We start from the raw sequence: 17,689 nt of genomic DNA on the forward strand, positions 1-17,689 counted from the left end.
CTTCGCCTTGCTCAGTACCCTCCCCAGCCCCCAGCTGCCGTACAGTTGTTGATAATGTAATACCTTTCGATTCCCCTTATCACTTGATGTATTATAATTATTTATGCATCTGTTTCTTCTGTGGTTAATTAGCTGTGAAAGAGCTTATCTTTAATGTTTATAATCGTTTCTTCCATATTTAGCATAGTTTCTGGCTGAAAGTAGAGGTTTTGTCAATGTTGAATAAATGACTAAGACTTCAGATATACCTTTACAGACTCAATTGAATTATTCTGCAACAAATCTGGAAGCATAATAATGAAACTCACCTTTGCACCTCAATTTTCTGTGATTCATACAGATAACTTGAATTCCTGAGATGAAAATATGTTGACTATTCTAAACATGTCACTGAAGAACACTCCCAGTTCTTAGCGAGAGTTAGTATCTCATCCCAAGGTAAAGAGTTATATAATCTTAGCTTTGCTTGCCTGTGATGACTTCATACCAAAATCTCCCAGACCTCAGTAGAACATTCTAGTTCAGGTCCATCAGTTAGTCCCAAATATACTAACCACAAGGCTGCATTGCAGAAGCATCAGCTCCTGCCTTGCCACCCACGCCATCTTCCTCTTCTCAACTCTCAGTATATGCTTATAATTATCTCCCATAGACTTGACGCGGTCTATATGGCATCACTCTAGTAAGTTAATAAGCTCTTAAGTCTTTAGGGGTAACCCCAAAAAGTTGTATAGAATGAATATTTCTTTATAACCTTATTTCTCAAACAAAAGTATAAAACTATTATGGAGATATTTTTCTTAGTCTTACACAGAATAAAACTGAATTAGACAAGATATGATGGAACAGGTATTTCTGACTGTAGTCAGTCAATAAACATTGATTAAGCTCTTAGAGTGAGCAAGGCATTGTATTAAACAGAGTGGGTAAGAAATAAATAATGTGGTTCCTGTTTTTAAAGGTATCTGTATGTCGTGACTTATTTAGAAATTGATCACAAGTGTTATTTAGGGACCTGAGTTAGTCTTAGCAGCCTAAACGTGTCTGTACATAACAATCACTTTGGTATCTTTAAAATTATAAGGATGATTTGATGTATACCAGACACAGCTGAGTCAGCATTTTTAGGGGATTGAGCCCAGGAATCTATATTGTATTAAAAAAAAAAAAACACAAAACAAAACAAACTTTTCAGATGATTCTAATGCAGCTTTTGGAAATCACTAGTCTATATCTCACCTAAGTAAAAACCAATTGAGATGTCTGGATATGAAAATAATTTTAGAAAGACTCATGTTAGTTTATCTCTCTATTTTTAATGACATGACTTTTAGAAATTCAAGAAAATTTTCAGTTTTATAATTTTGTAAAGTGAAAGCTCAGAGACAAGGAAAATGTAAGGGCATTAATTTTATCCAAAATAAAATGTCTGCATTTTTTAATATGACTTATGTAAAATTTACTTGTAATGCTGGAATGATTCCTGATTCAGCTTTGCTAATGAGTACTCCTAGGAAGAGCATCTGGCATATTGAAATAGAATTAGTTATAGTAATCATGCAAATCAAAAAAAATATTATCGAGTTCCTGCTAGGTACTAGGTATAGTGTGCAAATGACCAAAATATAAAAATTGAGGAAATGAGCTACTAAGCAGACAGACTATGGAAAAATAGTAACAATGATTTGTAAGTAGTAGCATAATATCAGGGAGATTTTCATAATAATCCCTCTAAGTCAATCAAGGTCAAATTGAATTAAATCCTGTAGCGTTAGTGTTAATGCCATTGATGTTCGTGTTATTCATTTCATATTTTTAATATTCGTTCAAATGGACTTTAAAGATCTTCTCAGGTTGCACGCATTCAGCAGGTTATAGTTTCCAGTGTCCAGGAGGGTAAATTTACTAATTTTTAAGGCAACTGAAAGAATATGGAGGGTGGAATAGTAAAGGAATTGGAAGAGAGTATCACAGGTATTCTGATCTATGGCAATTGACCCAGAAGCAAAAATTAAATTACTCCTTTGGCAAAGAAGAAGGTAGGCGGGAAGGAAAGAGAAAGAAGAGTAATATATGAGGTTGGTTTTGGTAAAAGTCAGGCATATGGGAAAATGGCGAAAGTCTTTAAAGGAAGGTAGAAGAAAATGGGATTTGGAATCCACAGTGGCATGGTATACTGATGTTCTAGAATCTTGAAAATGATGGTGCTCCTTGAAGTAGAGGAAGTAGAGAGGGGAGAAAAGGAGGGTTTGGAAAGGGGTCGGGTCGATATCTGGTATTATAAGTGTTTGAAGGCAGGTTTAACCTCCTCTTTAGTACAAATCGAAGACAGTTTTGAAACTTCAACCGAGAACAATTTAGAAGTTAGATAACCCTTCCTGTATTTCTAAAGAGTAAATGACTGTTTGGTTAGATTTTCAATATAGTAGCCCAAATTCCTAAAAATTCTTATGTAACAGCAAATAAACCTAAAGGACCCTTTTCCCTATGGACATAGTGAAAATATTTTTTTTAATAGTTGCATAATTTTTGTAGGTCATCTAAATAGCTTAGTGGTAACATATTCTCCATGTTAATTACATATCTTTCAAAACAATTAAGAAGGATTGATTAACAAAAAAAGATGGTTATATCAGTTATGACAAATGTCATTCATGCTCCAAGTTCTATTTTTGGTGTTTTTTTTTTTAAATTCTTGGCTTATCACAATTTTAGTAATAAAAACGAAAAGGTTTAAATTCTTACTCCTTTTTCTCTTCACCCTGGATACCTACTTGTATTGAAAGATTTAGGTTTATTCTCTGCAACTCTTGAGGTTTCATGAGTCCTATCTTGGGAGGAGGTGCTTTTGTTTATGCAAACATTTCCTACCAAAATTTGGATTTACAAATAGACTGCTTTATTTTGGTTATGCTGAGAGAAGACTTACTACTCACCAGAGGAACATCACAGAAGCAGACAAGATCATTCATGAAAGAGAACCGAAAACTTAGAAGAAAATTTGGAAACAAATTTTATGCTTTTAAAATTCTTTAAACCCTAAGCTATAAAATACATGTGTGTGTGTGTGTGTGTATACGTACATCACCATCCACACTAAATCTTATCCCGCAAAAGGGCTAAATTAACGTACAAAAGTGCATACAATACAAAAAGTTAAAATAAATCACCTGGGCTATGTGGGTCAGAGGACTACTTGAGCAAGAATATACGATATAGTCATATTTTAAAATGGTCGCTAAGGGAAGGATACAAATTTGACTCTAAACTTTCTAAGCCATTATAGAAAAGAGAAACAACATCTGCTTACAGGAATTGTGGTGTTCATGAGATCAAAGCAGATCAGTTCTCCAGACAAAGCACAGCCTTTCCTAACCCTTAGCCCTGAGAGAGCACTCTCTCTTGAGTCTTTGCAAAGGACCCTGTGTGATCTAGGGATGGTGCCGTCATCTCTGTATCCCCATAATAACTACAGCAGCAATTTTTGTTTGGCTGTTTATTACGATGTCCCTCAACATAGGTCCAACAAAGCCAAAGCCCAACTCAGTAGAAGCAAGTTACCAAAATAAAGTAGTCCAGGTATGCAGCTGTGGAACAGAATGATACGATACAAGAGACAAACAGATTGAATTGCCTTTCTCATATATTGAGTTGGTCTGTTAAGAAATGAAATGAGAAAAATCATGTTGCAATAGGAAGCTCTGAAAAACACAGGAAGCTCTACAGAGGAATAGCTTAAGAAATGAAAGGAATGACTTCTTTTATTTTGTACAAAATGATACCTTTTTTTAGTCCTCCTAGTACTGGGATAATTTATATTTTCCTGGGAAAAAGCAGAACCTATCAAAGAGATAATTTGTAAAAATGTTCTCCATAATAGGTAGCTAGCCATAGGCACCAAACTCTAATGACTCAATATTTTCCATTTTTTTCCTATGTGTTACTAATACTTGCTAATCTATTTGGCTGCTAATAATATGGATCTTTGAAGTGATGACAGAAACATTCAGTTTCTGCTCAGCCTAAGCAAGGGGAATTGGAGAGCTGGGAGTTTGGAGACCTTGGCACCAGTGCTGGCTCTGCTGTTGAATTAAAGATTGTTGTCTTTAGTAATTCATGTCATCTCTCTGTTCTCCAATTTCCACAGCCTTTAATCACTCACAATGGAGTGTAAATGGGCCAGTCAGTGAGGAATGAATGATTTCTTTTTCAGTTTCTTCAACTGGAATGCGATAGTTATAAGACAAAAGTCAGGGGACAGGTCATCTTGTAATAGGCAGCTACACCATGCTGTGCACAATAAAACTCCACGTGATATCAGCACATTGCTCAATAGTTTTTAAGACACTGAAAGGAAGCAGGACAAATAACACTCTTATCTTTCTAATAAGAAAATTGAGGATCAGAAAGATTAAGTAATTTATCTGATGTCACACATCTTGTGAGTTGGTACAGGCTGGGCTTTTAACAATGAACTTTCAATTCCATCTTCAATGCTTTTCCCACTACATCACGTGTATAAAACTGCCATTCAACAAATTCTTATAGAGTACCCACCCTGGGTCAGGAACTGTTCTAGAATTTGAGAACATAGCAAGTAATGTTACCAGAGTTTCTACCTTCAGAGAGCTTACCTTCTCTGGAGGAGTAACAGATGATAATAAAAAACAGGCAAATGAATATTGTCACCTGGTGCTAAGTGCTATAAAGAACAGGAAAGAAGACTAGGGAGCCAAGGGGTGGAGGTGGTGAGGCAGGTGGGGGAGGGTGCTGTTTCAAATGAGGATGGTTAGAGCAGAGATCTGAAGGAAGTAGAGAAGTGCCCTGGGGAACAGTATTCTCGTTTTGTATCAGATATTCTGGCTAAGGTATGTAACCTTCTTTTTTGATACTTTCCTGGTATTGAAAGGATGTGCTTTGCCCTATATATTTTAGATTTTTTTGGCCTCATGTAAAAATTGCCATTCGTGATTATTATCACATTGGTGATTATTATGAAGTGCTCCCAGCTTGGCAGGAGTAAAATCTGCTAGACTGGAATAAATCTAATGACGTTATTCTAAACTCTGGTATGATATTGCCCCAATTATCCTGGCCACACACGTAAGGCTGGTGGGCTTGGTCTCAAAACTGGGATGAATTAAATAGCAGATGGGATTTCAGAGTATTATGGAATAAATATAGCCAAAATTTTATGGCAAACATTGTATCTTCCACGATAAATGAATCCAAGAATTCATTTCAATCAGATTTTTTTAAAGTATAAAACTTCCCCACCCTCAAAATATTTATAATTTAGTTTGGCTGAAAATAAAGAACAAAGTAAACAAAGCACATGACATAAAATCATTAAATACTAACAAATGACTTGTGGCTGAGCGTGGCCTCACTGAGAATTAGCAGACTTGGACATCCTTGAACCGCCCTGGTTAATATTTCATTCTTGTTTTGCCCCAGTATCAGAGTGTTACATCACTAATTCTGTAATCTCTCATTTCTCTGTTAGATAGAGCCACTTGTGATAACAGACATTCCTTTGATCTCAAAACATTTACCTTCTCTTTCATCCTCCTAGTGCAGTAGTTCTGGACTCTGGCCGGCAAGATTAAGATAACAATAAAAATGGTGCCCCATCCTCACCCAGGAGTTTGAAATGTAGCTGTAACTACTCTCCCTTCATTACCTGTTTTTCTGCTGCTGTAACAAATTACCACAATCTTAATAGTTTAAAACAACACAAACTTACTATCTTATAATCCTAGAGGCTAAACATCTGAAATGAATCTTACAGGGCTGAAATAAAGGTGTCGGCAGGGCTGTGCTCCTTCTAGGAGCTCCAGGAGAAACTGTGTTCTTGCCTTTTCCAGCTCAGAAGCAGCTTGCCTTCTTTGGTTTGTGGCTCCTTCTTCCGTCTTCAGAGCACATCACTCCATCCAATCTTTTTTTCTGTCATTGAGTCTCTTTTTACTGACTTTGACCCTCTTACCTCCTTTTTATAAGGACTTCTGTGAGGATTTTGTGCTGACCTACGTAATCCAGAATAACCTCATCTCAAACTCCTTCATTGATGCCATCTGCAAAGCCCCTTTTGCCATGTTAGATAACATATTCACAGATTCTGGTGATTAGGATGTGGACTTATTTTGGGGGCGTTATTCTGTCTCTACCACTCTCCTCCTCCCCATACAGTGATATTTTGTGAAAGTTCCTCTATTTATTCCAATGTACAGCTATTCGAGAACAATTGCCCTAGTTTATATAGAAGATCTATGTACTTTTTATATTTTTCTATCTATTAATATAAGAGGGTACAATGGTGATAACAAAAACAATAGTAAGAATAGTGACGATAATAGAAAACACTTAAATAATGTTTCCTATGGGCCTTTTTCATATATTAACTCATTTAATCCTCTACAACCATATGAACTAGGTACTAGTCAAATTCTAAAATGAGTGAAATGTCACATGACCAAGTCAACAGAAAGAATACTGGGGGTAACTTTATCATTAAATCATGGGCAATGCCTTGTTTAGAATTCTGGAACTGGTTTAAAGCCCAAAGCCTTAGTTCCCACGTTGTTCATCTGGTCATCATACATTAGTAAAACCTTGGGTTGTCTGATTTATTTTTGTCTTTCATTGAAAAAGGTTCTCAGGATCCCAAAAGGCCATAACTGCTGAAAAATGATTTTTTTCCATTGCTAGTAATCTATGCTTATTTATAAAAGTTATAAAAGTACTTTTAATTAAGACAGAAAATTTATGGAGCAGCTGGTCATTGTCTAAGTTTAATAGATAACTAGAATTTGGAAAAGTGAAAAGGATAGAGTTTGCTACAGATCCAAGGAATAGATGTATAATATAAAAAGGATCGCTGCTATCCTGAAGTCCAACAAATTTTTCCTTGCCCCACACAAGTCTGGCTTAGAACAGTATCAAGTAACTGTGGGTTGACTATCATTGAAATATCTTTTTTTTTAAAATTTTTTTCCAGAGATTAAAAAAATATTTTTTTCAATTATAGTTGACATAGAACATTATATTGGTTTCAGCTGTACAACACAGTGATTAGACATTTATATAACTTCTGAAGTGATCACCCGATAAATGCAGACTCGTCTGACACCATACATAGTTATGACAATACTACTGACCATATTCCTCATGCTATACTCTACCTCACCATGACTATTTTGTAACTACCAATCTGTACTGCTTAATCCCCTCCCCTCTTCACCCATCTCCATACCCCGCAATCTGACAATCATCAAAATGCTCTTTGTATCTGTGAGCTTGTTTCTCTTGTTTATTTCTTTATCTTGTTCTCTAGATTCCACATATGACATCTGTCATTCTCTGTCTGACTTACTCTACTCAGCATAATACCTTCTAGGTCCATCCATGTTGTTGCAGATGACAAGATTTCATTCTTCTTTATGGCTGAGTAATATTCCATTATTATATGTATCACCTCTTCTTTATTTATTCATCTATTGATGAACACCTAGGTGGCCTCCATATCTTGGCTATTGTAAATAATGCTGCAATGAACATATGAATTCACATGTCCCTTCAAAGTAGTGTTTTGGGTTTCTTCAAATAAATACCCAGAAGTGGAATTATTGGGTCCTTCTTTGACTTTTATTATAGCCTTTGTTTCAAAGTCTATTTTGTCTTGTACAAGTATTGCTACTCCAGCTTTTTTCTTTGTTTCCATTTTCATGAAACTTCATTTTTCATTCCTTTACTTTCAGTCTATGTATGTCTTTTGATCTGAAGTGAGTCTCTTGTAGGCAGCATGTGTGAGGGTCTTGTTTTCTAATTCATTCAACTACCAAATATTTCGATTAGAGCACATAATTCTTTTTCTTTTGAAGTATTTGTTGATAGGTATGTAGATATTGCTGTTTTATTATTCATATTTTTAATCTGTTTCTTTCTTCTTCCTTCTTCTTAAAGAAGACCCTCTAATAATTCCTGTAATACTGGCTTGGTGGCGATGGACTCCTTGAACTTTTTCTTGTCTGGAAAGCTCTTTATCTGTCCTTCGATTCCAGATGATAGCAGTGCTAGGTAGAGTAATCTTGGTTGTAAATCCTTGCTTTTAATCACTCTGGATATTTCCTGCCAATCCTTTCTGGCCTGCAAAGCTTCTGTTGAGAAACCAGCTGACAGTCTTATGAGAACTCTCTTGTAGGTAACTAATTGTTTTTCTTTCTGCTTTTAAGATTCTCTTTGTCTTTAACCTTTGTCATTTTCATGATGATGTGTCTTGATGTGAGCCTCTTTGGGTTTATCTGGTTTGGGACTCTCTGTACTTCCTGGGGTTGTATGTCTATTTCCTTCAATAGGTTAGGGAAGTTTTCAATCATATTCCTTGAAATATAGCTTTTCAATTTCTTGCTTTCTCTTCTGCTTCTGGTATCCTTATGACATGAATGTTGGTATGCTTGATGTCCCAGGGGCCCCTAAAACTGTCCTCATTTTTTTGGATTCTTTTTTCTTGTTGCTGTTCTGATTGAGTGTTTTCTGCTACCTTATCTTCTAAATTGTTGATTCAATCCTCTTCTTCATCTAATCCACTGTTGATTCCTCCTGAGGTATTCTTCATTTCAGTTATTGTATTCTTTATTTCTGAGTGGTTTTTTTCTATGTTTTCTATCTCCATTTTTATGTTTTCTATTTCTTTGTTAAAGTTCTCATTGAATTCATGTATTCTTCCCCTAAGTACATTGAACATCCTTATCATCAGTGTTTTGAACTCTGCATCTGGTAGATTGCTTGTCTCCATTTTGTTAAGTTCTTTTTCTGGAACTTTGTTCTCTTCTTTCATTTAGGGAATGTTTCTTTGTCTTCTCATTTTGGCTACCTCCGTGTGTTTGTTTCTATGTATTAGGTAGGGCTGCTATGTCTCCTGGTCTTAGTAAAGTGGCTGTATGTAGTACGTGTCCTGTGGGGCCCAGTGGTTCAGTCTCCCAGAATATCTGAGCCAAATGCTCCAGGTGTGTCCCATATATGCATTAAGCCTTAGTTGCTAGTCAATGGGAGGGATTGACCCTTACACTGATTGGTTGTAAGGACTGGCCATGACCAGTGGAGGAGTCGTTGTGCAGGGGCTGATCCTACAGATTAGGATTTACTTTAGCAGAGCTCTGGTGCCTGCTAAGTCTGCCCTTTGGGTGTGTCATCCTCAGATGCCACCCTGGGTGGGTACTCTGGCTCAGACCAAAGCCAGCCACCAGGCTTGCAGGCTAGGGCCTCCTGGGAGGATCCCTGCACAGGCCAAGTTTAGCTTCAGCCTGTGCCCTGCCTGGGGCCACCTGGCATGAGCCAGTAAGCATTCCACAGATGGCTGCCACACATGCTGGGCTTGGAAGTGGCTTAAGAGGCCAAGCTGCAAACTGAAGCTGGCTGCCACTATAGTCCAGGCTTGGGACTGCTTAGCAAGAGGTATGAGACATGCTGAGACCAGAAACTGCTTATTTAGGTTTTGTGAACCTTTGAGAGATTTTAGGAAAGACCTCAGCATGAGCTAAGACAGGCCATTTATGTGGAAAATTCACAGGAAGTGGCTTGGGCAGGCCTGCAAATTGGGTGGTGCAGGGTCTTAGGGAATGGCCAGGGCTGGGCAACCAATGTTAGCTAGGTTGATGGAGACTCAGATATGGCACCATCTGCTTGTGCATGCTGGGTAAGGGGAGGACTCAACAAAGGAACAATGCCCTCTGCCAGCACTTCAGTCTGGAAGGAAGCTGCCCCTCAAGCCCTCACCCTGAAGCCAGACAATTCAGTTCCTCCGCATATGTCCCTGGCATCTTTTGAGCTGCTGCCCCAGTTCTGGAGCTCGGAGAGAGTAAGTCCATCAGTAAGTCTGTGTGCGGGCCCTTTAAGAGGAATGTTTGCAACTCCCGAGCCCTCCGTCTCACTCAACTACAATATCAGCTGGTTTTCACAGCCAGAGTTTGTGGGGAACTTTTCTTCCTTGTGCTGGAACCCTAGGCTAGGAAGCCCGGTGTGGGGCCAGGACCCCTTGCTCCCCAAGGGAACCTCCTCAGCCAAGATGTTTCACCCAATTCTCAACTGCTATGTGTGGGCATGGGACCAACCTGCTTCATGTCTCTGCCCTCCTACCAGTCTCGAAGTGGCCTCGTCTCTGCCCTCCTACCAGTCTTGAAGTGTGTCCCTTGTTGTAGCTCTGCTGTTCAGCTAGACCTCGGGTGACTACCAATGATGACCCTTCTGTAGTTTAATTGTAATTTTGATGTGGTTGTGAGAGGAGACACACACAGCATTTACTTATTCCACTATCTTGACCAGAAACCTCAAAATATCTTTATATTTCAACCAGAATTCCGAGACTGGCTGTTGACCTTTAACAATAGACGTATTTTTCCAGCAAAATGGGTTTATTCAAAAGTAACAAAGAATTGTAATTCAAGATATGCAGTCTAATGGAGACCAACATGCAAGTGAGAAGCAAAGAAGAGGAAGAATCTTTTGTGAACTTGAGAGGAGCTGTTGTAAATAATGGGTCCATTGAAGAAACCTGAAATTTTGAAATAGACAGTAACTTCTCATTGGCTGAGTTATGGAGGTCTCCCATTGGCTAAGCTGTTACTGGCAAGGAGGAATCCTCCCCCACCCCGCCTCCCAGCTGAGGTAGTAATGTAGTGTCCTGTTGGAGAGGCAAGGTACGTCTCTTTCATTGGGGTCAGTAGTTTACTTTGAGTGACGTGTGTGACACCTCCCTCTCTATTTTAAATGAGGTTTCTGTTTATTAATTTTCACATGGCCAGTACTCCCTTATTTCTGATTCCTGTTGACCTCCACTATTACCAATATCCAGGTCCTTCCGGTCATCTGTCCTCACTTATTCTCTTATCCTAGTTCTATTCTGGGCCTTTTATATCTGGCTTGTCCCCACACTCCTGCCCTATTTGCTAGTCCTTTCCACAACCCAAAGTCAGATCGTGACAAAGACATATTCTAGGCTTGTTCTCCCTTGTCCTTTTGAAATCATTACTCCTTTACTCTCAAACAAAATGATCTTCTGAGGCTTGTGCTTTATTATTATAACATATTTTTTCTTCTTAATAGCATAATATACTGAACTTCTGGCACTTCTCCACATTTATTGTGAACTTCTGGCTCAGGATGTTTTCATTCAAATTCAGTCCCGCCATCTCCCTGGGCATCTTTAATATCTCATGGGAAATTAATTTAATGCATAACATTATAGTTTTCTGAATTTAGTTTTAATAAACTTTACCTCTACTTTCTCCTAGCAATCTTTCCTTAGGATAATTAACTCTCATTTATTATTTAGAATTGTTCCACTTCTATAGTCTTAAATTTCATTAACCTGCTCTGAGCAGACCACAAACTACTACTACTAACTCAATCACTCTTGGCCCCCGCTTTTCCCCAAGTTACCACTATTTTTCTACTTTATTGTCTTCTCTATCAGTCTACATCCCATAGTTCACCACAAATAATGCCTTGCTGTTTCACCTGCCCCTTGTCCTTCCATCATGTGTGTTCTGTAAATCCCCTGTCAGACCACTGAGAGTTCCATCTCTGCAAGAGCTGTAGAAAAGATCCCATAACTCTGTAGATGGAACCATTACAAATTCACGTTTTAAAAAACTCAGTTGGACCTTAAATGCTATCTAGCAGTCTGTGACATATCTAGACAGTCCTCTCTCTCATTCTTCAGGAATATCCAAGTTCTCTCATTCTTTTCCAACCACCTACTGAAGCCCTAGATTCCATTTCACTGAAGGTTCAGTAATAAGTAACTAAAAATATGGGCCTGGGAATCACATAGACCTGACTTTCATTCTTCTCCACTTTCTGAAGATTTGGTTTTGGGCAAATTACCTAACCTCTCTGTGTCTCTGCGTTCTCATATGTAAATCTAGATATTAATAGTATCACTACATTATAAAAATTCAATGAGAAAATCCATGTCTAGTGCTTAACATGGGCCTGATAAATAATAAATGTTAAATACATGTTAGTTTTTATTATTATTTATGCAGTAAACTGAGACAAATTGGCAGGAACTCCCTCAAATTCTTGTGGCAACTACTGATTCGTCTCTATCTGCACTCATTCTTTTCTAATTGTTTTATGTCACAACAGAAGATGAATACTGCCTATAGTGTAGGGCAAATATTACTCCATTAAACATTACAGATATCTGAGGGAGAAAAAAAAATGGCGTAGATGATAGAGGTTCTGTCCTCTGGTGACCAAATCGAAGTTGTGATGGAAACAAGGAGTAGCAGCAGGGAAAAATCTCTTGGCATCTAGATGAACAAGCCATACAACTAGAGAGAAGTCCGGGAAATCACCCTGCAACAGCAGAAGATAGGACGGGGCAAGGACGTGGGGCTGCCCGGTCCTCAGCGGCTGAGTGAGACGGAGGCTGCGGCAGCGACAGAAGCCTCTTAAAGGGGTCGTGCCTGCAAGTTGATTTTCATGGTGATGGACCTGTTTGCTCTGAGCATCAGTGATGATTGGGCTGTGCACAGGGGGCACCAGGGACTTACAGGGAGATATTTTTGAAATGAGGGCTAGGCGAGACTCGTTCTATACAGAAGTGCTGACAGTATCCATTGTTCCCTGTTGAGCCCTCTCCCCATCCAGTGCAGGACACAGAGCCACCATAGCTGTGATGTCATCAAACTGGATAACAGAGGTTTGCTCCACACAAAGAGTTCCCTTAAACCCCGCCTCCCCCAACTTGAGCCCCACCCAAGCCACATCCAGGTGTATCCTCAATGCGTCAGGTGCTCCTTGCTGAGCAACGCTGTTGGCAGCTGGCCTTGGTTTCTGATGTGGTCTTTTAAGGTAACTATAAGCACAGCATCTGTGGATTGCTTGCTGAATCTTAACAGGTGGCCCTGTAGGGGTAGAGGCTTGGGCTAAGTTTGGCCTGCAGCTGAACCCCTCTTAGGACTGTGCCACTGGACACCTACTTCACAAATCCATACTAATAAGACCGAGAGACTTAAGAGCTTTGCTTAGTACATAGAAACAGATATGGAAAGGCAGGCAAAATGGGAAGACAAAGAAGCAGAAAACCCTAAATCATTTAGGGTCGAAGGACAGATAAAGAACTTCCTAGACTGAAATAAGCTAAAGGAATTTATTACCACCAAGCCAGTATTACAGGAAATGTTGGAGAGACTTCTTTAAAAATAAAAAAAACATGTATCAAAAACAGGAATAAAGAATGGTAACAACTACATTCCTATAATAAGTACCTTAAATGGAGAAGAATGAAGTGCTCCAACCAAAAGATAGAGTGGCTGAAAGGATAAGAAAACAAGACCACTGCATATGAAAAGGAAGGGCATGGAAAAAGATATTGCTTTGATGGACCTAGAAGGTATTTAAGTCAGACAGAAAAAGATAAACACTATACGATTTCTCTTATATGCAGAATCTAAGGAATAAAAAGAACTAATCAAAAACAGACTCATAAATATAGTGGACAATTTAGTGATGGAAAGAAGAAAGTGGGGTTTGGGGGCCTGGGAGAATGGGTGAAGGGCTAAAGAGGTACAAATTAGTAGCTGATGCACGGTCACAGGGATGAGGAGCACGGCATAGGGAATGCATTTAGCATTAATAAGTTGGCCAGGTGGAGGATCAGGGGAGGGAGGGTGTAACTGTGGGGGGAGGAGGAGTCGTTTTATGAACTATATGGATGTCTAACCAATGTACTGTATACTTGAAACTAAATTAAAAAAATCACAGATATCTCCTGCATTTTCAGTTTCTTGCTTTGCATTTTTAACTCAATTTTAAACATGTTTAATCCCCTCCCATTTTGAAAATATCCTCCTACAATTTTATATCTAGCTACCCTATTTTAACAGCCAAATGTGTATTGTTTTTGAAAAAGTAATTTATACCAGTTATCTCAAAATTCTCAGAGCCACAAAGAAGTTGAGTAAAAATATCAAAAACTGAAAGAGCTTCTTGACATTTTGCTTGATTGCATTACCAAATTTCTTCCTTGAAAGTCTTGGCTTCTAAATACCAAATTTCTTCTGAATTTCCTAAGCAAGTCTTTCTTTGCTTCTTAATGTTGATATTCCTTGGGGTTCTGTCCTTAGTTCTCGTCTCTTTTTATCTCATACACTCTCTGATGGACTTCATTGACATCTGTTGACGTTCTAACACTAAAGTTTATCATTCCCAAGCCTTTATCTCTGACCCGGAACACTACCAAATCATGAAAATCTGGAAGGACATATAAGTACCCCAAATAACTGTAATTCGAGGTAAAATGTGTTAAACATTACAAGGGAGGCTCAGGGGAAAAAAATATGGAAGCCAAATAAGAGGGATCCTGTTCCTGATGAGATCAAGTACAGAGAATGATTTTTGTAGAGGAGGCGAAATTCCCCAAACCTTGACAGATGATAATGTTTTGATAATGAAAATATTTGGCGGCCAGGAATAAGAGAAAAGAAAAATAAGGGAGAGTTTAGCGCCCGTTGGGGAGTAATGAGTAGCCTGGTTTTAACTAAAATTTAACCTGTACAAGGCGATAAGGCTGAATATTTTTTCAATTTGTTGTTAATGAATGCCCATGAATTATCAAAAATGTCTCAGGGAGTTACTGTCACTAAAGTAGTAATACTTTATGTTTCAATTTCCTATTTTAAAAAATTAACAATTTAATATTTTATATATCTCTCTTCCTTAGAATAGGACCATTTGAGAGCTGAGTATCTACAGTGTAGACATGTGTGGCGATTAATGGAGGTTGTATTAGTTTGATAATGATCCCACTCAGCTTTTATCTTATTCATTTTCATATTTTGTTAAAATTATAATCATTAATGGATATTATTTGAAGGCAGTTATTCTAACCAATACTGATGTTGAAATGCAACGAGGCAATGAGGATAAAATTCAATTCAGTATGTCTTCAAGTTCATAACTAAATTCATATATTACATCCATTTGATAAAAATTCTTAAATAGTATATCAATATGTTGCTAATATTTAAAAATAGAATTAAAGAAAAAATTTTAGTGATGATTATAACTCATTTGGCTTCTTTTTTTTTATTAGAAATAAGCCTATACACACCTACATTGTGTTATTTTCAGAAAACGACCTGTAATTAGCAGCCTGAACCTTTCTCTCATAGCTCATTATTTAGAAATAAAACATGTAAGCTATATGAGAAACTATTTTTCAAGGTGTAAAATGCAATAATTCTAAACATCAGGTCCTGATGGCAGTTTTGGTCTCTTTGGGCCATAATGTGTAATTTAATTATCTTAAATCTTTATTGTGAAGTATAGCACATCTACGGGAAATTGGTCTAGGGGCACACACTGTGCATGCCCACGCCAGGAGTGGGAGGTTCAGAGGGAGAAGCTGGGAATTCACGGCCATTGGAGGTCGAAGGGACAAAGGAGAACAAAGAAACTATGGCCCATGAAAACTCAGCGCACTTGATTTTTACTGAGCTTCCCGCTTGGACTTTCCACAAAGTTTACTTTGCCTGCATTACTTAATAAAATCACTTCTGCTTTGCTACTTTTTGTCCATTCTGTCATTCTTCTCTGAGCATTGGAGTTCCATGCAAATCTTTTGTGGGGGTCCAAGGACCCAACCCCTGACTCCCACAAGGCAGACACTCAATTGCCCATGACATTTTCTCTGTGTTTTAGAAAACAGTTTAACACCACACCAAAAAACAATGTAATAAAATAGTCTTAACTTGTCAAGTCAAGCCTTTTCTTAAATAATTTATTTAATCAGCCCCTTCATTTGATAAATGAAAGGAAAAGACAAAATTTTCTACATGTTGTGTGTATCATTAAAATTATAATTACATAATTAGTTATAATGCCATTCTTAACAGTAGACTGACTAAAATAAAATCATTTATTACATAATGTGCAAAAATACTGAAATATTTTTTTAAAAAATCCTAAGAGGAACAAGAAATTATATATTTCTGTTAAGAGGGGTTTGAGGTCATTGATCACTCAAAGGTAGAGGGATACTAATTTATGGCTTCAAATGCCTCCGTAAAGGGATTGAGTGCATGGCAGGGTATTCAGTGTTGTCTTGTTTTAGGAAATCTATGCCTGGGGTGAAATTATCTTCTTTTACAACTGAGATTAAAAGGTAGGATATGGAATCATTTTCATAAACTCCTTGGAAATTTTCCTTTTTACTCTTAAAATTAAAAAAAAAAATCTTTTGGGGCAAAATGGTTGAGGTTTTATAAACTTTAGTAATAAAATAAATAAGTCGTGGAGTGTAATGTATAGCCTGGTGGCTATAGTTAACACCGTATTGCATATTTGAAAGTTGCTAAGAGAATAGATCATAAAAGTTCACATCACAAGAAAAAAATTTGTAACTATATATGGTGATACATGTTAACTAGACTTATTGTGGTGATTATTTCACAATATATATTAATATAAAATCATTATGTTTTACACTTGAAACTAATATAATGTTATGTGTCAATTATACTTCGAATAATAAAAAAGAATCTCTAGCTTACTTGCTAATTTTCCCTAACTATGCTCCATTTTTTCTAAAGTCTCTTTTTTCATTGGAGTAAATTATCCAAATTATTTTAATAAATCAAAAAACCTTAATATTTAATATTTTCTCTTGGAACTTTAGTTTCTTATGTAATTAAAATACATGAAGACAAAAGTTAAAATAAAAAGAAAATTAGGAGAAATGATCACATTCCTGTGAGCAACAAAAATTAGTACATACCTAAAAATAAACATAAAAAGAAATATGTAAATAAAGTTTATATGAATAAAAAAATTCCTTAGTTTTCTAAAGTTGCTGCGATTTTAAGAATTATAGAACCCTTCCCAGAATGGAAAGGAAGAATTAAATTCTAAGGGGCCAAAGTATTTTCTCACCAAGTGGCCTGGTGCTTTGGGGGGAAAGCAGACTAACCCTTGATGTGTGATGCTTTTATCACTCAGAGCTCTGAATCATTTTTCAAAGAGGCCTATATCAGCCAATCAGCAGGCTTCAATTCTGATACTTTCCTCATGCCTTTTACTTAATAAAAATCTCATTTATTATTGTGCAAATTTAGATGTTTTCATTTTTTACATGAGTTCCCATGAGTGAAATTAATCATTTGGTCAAAATATCAAAATCAGTTAATAAAAGAATAGATAATAAACCCAAGAAAGTTCAGATAATCATTCAAATTCTATTTATCTGGAGTCATTTCTGGACTAAATGTAAATAACTTCTGACAACCTAAGAAACTCTGAACATTTTCTTCCATATGAAATTTCCCTAAATAAAGAAGACATAGCTAGAAGCTTAACAGGAACATTTTTCTTTTTAATAATAATTATCTTTATACTACATAGCATGACACACAAGGAATTTGTCTTTTACTGCATGCATTTGGATAATAATTCTGATTACGAATTAAGGTGAGCAATGGAGGGAGGTGGAAAGCTATTTACGACCATATTATTTTAGATCTATTTATGTTATTAATTTTGCTTCTTTTGTCATTTTGCTGACAGTAAACAAGACATTGCCTATTCCTAAAGTGGATTTCAATGTATGAAAGAAGTTGGCCACCTGGCTGCTTGCTGCTTGCTTGGTTTCAGAGCTGAGGCCACCTGAGCTCTCTGAACAATCTTC

Source organism: Pteropus alecto, unplaced genomic scaffold (genome assembly GCF_000325575.1).
Source record: "Pteropus alecto unplaced genomic scaffold, ASM32557v1 scaffold279, whole genome shotgun sequence".
Classification (NCBI taxonomy): Eukaryota; Metazoa; Chordata; class Mammalia; order Chiroptera; family Pteropodidae; genus Pteropus; species Pteropus alecto.